This window comes from Asparagus officinalis, chromosome 8, assembly GCF_001876935.1.
Source record: "Asparagus officinalis chromosome 8, Aspof.V1, whole genome shotgun sequence".
NCBI lineage: Eukaryota > Viridiplantae > Streptophyta > Magnoliopsida > Asparagales > Asparagaceae > Asparagus > Asparagus officinalis.
The window spans coordinates 20,278,575-20,284,787 of record NC_033801.1 but is presented as its reverse complement, the minus strand read 5'-3'; the positions used below and the strand labels follow the sequence as shown (position 1 = coordinate 20,284,787).

Sequence of the window (6,213 nt, the reverse complement as noted above, 5' to 3'; positions counted from 1 at the left end):
GAGAGAGAGAAAGAGAGAGGGCGGCAGCGACGGCGGCTCGTCGGCGGTTCGGATCCGGTGAAGAGAACGAGATGGGGGGAGAGGAGGGGGGAATGAGGAGGGGGATGAGGAGAGAGGTGAATTGAGAGAGGGATTTGGGGATAAATCCTTTCTCAGGCGCGGGCTGTCCAAAATATTTGGGCACGTCCGCGCCCAATTTTTTTCCTTGAAAACTTCTTTAGCGACGGAATTTCCGTCGCTAAAGATATTTTTAGCGACGAAAAATTCCGTCGCTAAAGAAGTTTTTAGCGACGGAACTTTTAGCGCTGCTAAAAACCTCTTTAGCGACGGAAATTCCGTCGCTAAAGACTTCTTTAGCGACGGAATTTCCGTTGCTAAAAACCCGTCGGTAAATTTAAAGCAACGAAAAATTTCCGTCGCTAATATATCCATTTCCGTCGGCAAAAAATGTTTTGCCTACGGAAATATAGCGACGGAAATTTCCGTCGCTATATGTCATGTTATAGCGACGGAAATTTCCGTCGCTATATTTCCGTAGGCAAAACCCCGTTTTCTAGCAGTGGTACACTAGTTTGTGAAAGAAGACAATTTGTTTCGCTATTTGTGCTATCATCTATTTCAAGATTTTGTACATATAAATGATTATATTTTTATTGACTAAAGACTAATACTAGATAGCTATAATTTGGGGACAAAAATTTTCCAGCATATGTTTGCGTGCGTCAGACTTGAGTCATTAGTCCAGTGTCCAAGATGATGGGGCTTGCATTAGGCTTATAACATAAGTATGATGCTCTCAAAGTTTTATAGCATTAAATTCTGGCATTACTAGTTCTTCATATTATTCTGATAACTAAAGTGAGCATACATAGATGAATAACATACAAAAATATAAAAGTAGTAATACCTATGGCAGACTAGTTAATATCTATGTTAAAAGTAGTAAATAACCTGTTGAACATGGGAGATATGAATCTAGCAACCTTGAGTTTAGAAGAAAGGATAGCACAAACTGGTTATGCCTTTGTTTAATTTCTACTTACTTGAGTTTGTGATGATCATTGATCGTCCGAGCATTTAAAATTTTGTGTGAATTTTAATATCAGACTAGTTTGCCAGAAGCAAACATTTGAAAGATAACCTTTATGGAGACCTTTAGAAAAAGGAGCTTGGTGATTTTGGTGATCTTATTAAAATGTGAATATTTCTAATTTCTCATGCACTAATCTTTCATCCCTAGGATTAGTGCACTGTGATATATTATAGTAATTATTACTTGTCTTTGGCATCGAACGTTCATTTTTTACTGGACACACCTGTGATTTTTGCACAATTATATCTCTTGATTCTTTAAGTATCTTTGTCCAGAAGACAAACACTTTAAATTTTCTCTCTATCAATTAAGACGTGAAAAATTAATACCTCAGTGAAAAAGTATTCACTTTTCTAGGCAATCCCTGAAGGATCGCTTTGATCTATGAAAACCAATTCCCTCAAACGCAACTGGCAGACTGAATCAGAACTTTTTGGATTTCAAATACATGACTAAATATGATTCAGCTCTGTACCAAATTATCTAGCAGCTAAACTCTATAAGCAAAACTGATCGAAAAATTCGTTTCCCTATTCCACGCAAATAATATTGTACTCCAGCAGCAGTACATGACCAATAATTGCACTTAGCATTCTGAATTGATTAGTAGTCGTAGAGAAACACAATCAATTGATGATTAGAAATCACAATGTCAGACTAGTTGGCTTACGAGTTGTGTTTGCAGCACATGCTACAATTCAGAAAATTACTTATACGTGTGGACAAGGGGGAGGCTATGAACATAGTAGGAGATCTTATCCTATAGCCATTTTTGGATTTTAAACCCTCGACTGAATACAATTCAACAAGTAACCTTGTACTCTTACAATAGTACAACTAAAAGCATTATGAACTAATCCTTGTATTAGTAGTTGTTAAAAACACAACCAGCTGTTGTGAGAAACCATAATGCAAGTTTAATTGGTTCAGTCGTAGTGCCTGAAGCACATGTCATAATTCAAATTAATATTCATAAGCTCGGACAAGGGGGAGGTAGTAGATCTTATTGAGGTGGTCAAGGTAAACTATTTGGTTTTTTTATATTTGGATTATATGCATTTGTTAGACAATTTTAATGCGTATTCTTTATTTGCAGTCCATGTTTCTATATCACCACCATAGCGTACCTCTATGGGACCTCGGTGAAGGTACATACATTATTTATGAAACTCCGTCAATAATTTAGTACCTATGGTCCATGTTAGGGGATCAATTTACAATTTGGTACGTTGACTGCATTTTTATTGAAGATCAATTCTCGACATTAGGGGGAGATTAGTGCCCAAAATACAAAATAATGTCAAGAAATTCCATTGGTGAAAAAGATCTTCAATATTTATATCCACGTACTAGTCAAACTGAACCAGAAGTTCACATGATAATCTGCCAAGAAAAGAGTGACTAAGCCCCATATTCATGTTGAATATATCATTGATGATTTGGTATGCCAGAAGCATATTGTGCCAAAAGCATATAAAACATGTTAGTGTAAAAGATAAAAGTCCGCAGCAAACTAAATTATATATAGAAAGACAGTCACTCCCATAACCTCAATAAGAGGCTTGTCCTGAAGACGAAATCTCTAGTAAATTGCACGTGCACTTGATAATCATAATATTGGAGATGCGGAACGACCAAATCCAATTGTTAAGGGAAATGACAAGGATTTGGTTAACATAAAATAAGAATTAAAGTGGCCACGAATTTGTGAAAAAGGAGAAATATATAATATAAATATAAAAGTTGTCGACAACATAGTTGCCTCTACAGTTACTCTTACTATCTCTGAAAATAATCTGGATCCAGAACCTAAGTCGGTAATAGAGTGCTTGAAGCATTCGGACTAGGTGAGATGGAAAGTGGCAATTGAGGCTGAGCTGAACTCACAAAAGTATTTTGAACCTGTAGTTCATATATCCCTGCAGGATATATATATGAGTCTTCGTAAGAAAAATAAATGAGAATTGTAAGGTGGTGAGATATAAAGCGAGATTCATAGCTAAATGAGTTCACGCAGAGACCCGACATCGATTTAGATGTAAAATATTCTCCTATTAGTGATTATATTACGTTCCGCAAGTTAATATGGCAGAAACTATGAATTTATATATGCAGTATATGTACGTCATGACCATATTTTTATATGAGTCATTAGACGCTAATATTTTTATATGAAAGTCTCTGATGGACTTAAAATTCCTGAATTAAGAGAAAACAAGAATCGCAACATATATAGCATTAAATTATAAAGGTCGTTATACGACTTGAAATAGTCGGGTAGAACGTGGTATAACCGACTGAGCGAGTTCCTTCTGAAGATGAGATATGTAAATAATGATGTCTGCCCTTGTGTGTTTATAAATGGCTTTTGTATTATATCAGTCTATATTGATGATATAAATGTTATTGGAATGCACAAGGAGCTTACAGAAGCTAGCTCATGCCTAAAGACGGGGTTTGAAATAAAAGACTTGGGAAAAACCAAGTTTTGTCTTGACCTGCAGATCGAGCATTTTCCCAGAAGGAATTTTTCTACACCAGTCAACCTATGTGAAAAAGGTTTTGGAAAGATTTTATATGGATAAATCTCATCCACTTAGCACACCAATGGTCATTCGATCTCTCGAAGTGGATAAAGACTCATTTAAACCCAAAGAAGATAATGAAGAAATGTTAGGGCCAGAAGTTCCGTATCTGAGCACCATTGGAGCACTTCTTTATCTCGCAAATTGCACCAGGCCTGATATTGCATTTGCGGTGAACTTGCTAGCAAGGTATAGTGCTTCTCCTATAAGGAGGCATTGAAATGGCGTTAAACATTTCCTTCGCTATCTTTAAGGTACAAAAGATCTTGGACTATTTTATAAAAGAAACCAAGATATGACATTGGTGGGCTATTAGAACGCTGGCTATATATATGATCCCCATAACGCCAGATCCCAGACTGGTTATGTTTTTCTCTGTGGTGGTACTGTCGTTTCTTAGAGGTCTGTTAAGCATACCATGGTGATTACTTCTTCTAACCACTCAGACATTATTGCTTTATATAAGGCCTCACGAGAATGTGTATGATTAAGATCGTTGATACGACATATTTGTGGTCTAGCGAAAGATGATATTCCCCCACTGTCCTTTATGAGGACAATGCAGCTTGTGTTGCACAAATGAGCAGTGTATATGTAAAAGGAACCATGACAAAATATATTACGCCAAAATTCTTTTATCCACATGAGCTCCAAAAGAATGGCGAAATCACCATCGAAAAAGTTCGCTCATGTGACAATCTTGCAGATTTGTTCACTAAATCTCTGCCTACATCAACTCATAAGAAATATGTTCACAATATGCATAGACTTGAAAGACTATCTTCTTCAGGGGGAGCAAATTCTTAAAGAACAATCCTGAAGATTAGGCCCTGAAGGTCTATTATCATAATTTGCTCCTTTTCGCTAAGTTTTGTCCCACTGGGTTTTTCTTAGCATAGACTCAGAAGATTGTCATCATCAGGGGAAGCGAATTTTCAACGCAGTCCCGAAGATTGTGCCTTGAAGGACTATAGTTGTACTCTTTTTTCCTTTTGCTAAGTTTTGTCCCACAGGGTTTTCTTAGCTAAAGGTTTTTAATGAGGCAACTAATGCAACACAAGTTTGGATCCCGAAGATCTATAGTTGTACTCTTTTTCCCTTTGCTAAGTTTTGTCCCACATGGTTTTCTTAGTTAAAGGTTTTTAATGAGGCAACTAATGCAACAAGAATCTACTAATGTCGTGTACTCTTTTCCTCGACTAGTTTTTATCCCACTGGGTTTTTCTAGCGAGGTTTTTAACGAGGCATTGACATCATGTAGTAATGTCCAAGGGGAAGTGTTGTAAATATAAATACAATGAATGTGGACATTACTAGAAGAAAACTCTTCACCTACTTGTGACTTTTAGTATTCTCTTCCACATCTATATAATGTAATCCATGGAAGACAAAATGTATAGAGGAATGAGGAAGATGAATAAAATGAGAATTACTTTTCTCCCTATTTCTTCTCTTGTCTATTTACATTTACATTTCATGTTTGATTCTTACTTTTGATATGTGATGTATGTAGATACAACAACGAGATTACAACAGTTTTCATATTGTCAACATACTTTAAAAGGTGGTTTATTGGGAAAAATTGCATGCTATATTATTTCTCTTTGCTAATTGATTCGGTAAAATTAACCTATCACTTGTTCAAGTATTGGATCATTCCATGAAATTTTCTTTTCAATAACACTTAAGTTTATTTCACGTATAGCTATTGATGTGTGTATCAAGAATGCCAAGAAATTAATATTACATACACAAGGCATGTGTGTCACGCCCCGAGCTCGTGTTGATGCACATATCAATAGCATTGATGCGCATATCAAGAATGCCAAGAAATATTATAGACATCAAGGCTTGTGTGTCACACCCCGGGCTCACAAGCTCATTGGGGTGATATAAGACGTGGGACCTATTAACAACAATTCGTTGTTTGGCTAAATTTACTGTCAAAAAGTGTTAGCGTTTGTTACTCTTAAGCCCTTTGGGTTACATTCTAAATACTTTAAAGTCCTCGTCACTTTTTGACATGAGACTATTCTTTTGAGGGACAAATTTTCAAAACCATCCGGTTTTGAAATTTTTTCCCAAAAAAAACTCTTTTCAACTTTAATTACAAAAACAGACCCAGTTGGATGAAACTGGGTCTGTTTTTGAAAAAAAAAAATTTAAACTTCACGGGAGTTGAACTCCCGTGAAGTTTTTTCTCATAACAAAAATTCACGGGAGTTCAACTCCAGTAAAGTTTGAATTTTTTTTTTCAAAAACCGACCCAGTTTCAACCAACTGGGTCGGTTTTTGAAATTAAGATTGAAATAGGTCGTTTTTTATAAATAAATTTTAAAAAGGGATGGTTTTGAAAATTTATCCTTCTTTTGAGTATTACATTGTGATTTGAAAATCTAGCTAGTTTTTATATACTTTTACAATTTTCGTTGTCTATTGTCATCATGATTCTTCTTAATTTTGAATCCATTGGTTTTTGACAACCGCAAGCGAGATTAAGTTTGTTTTTCCTTTTTTTTTTGGGGGGGGGGGGGG

At 35.9% G+C, this 6,213-nt stretch overlaps 1 pseudogene; it reads right to left on the bottom strand.

Moving 5' to 3' along the window:
- The window catches only part of LOC109820974, an 11,607-nt pseudogene extending 10,545 nt beyond the window's left edge, over window positions 1-1,062 (bottom strand).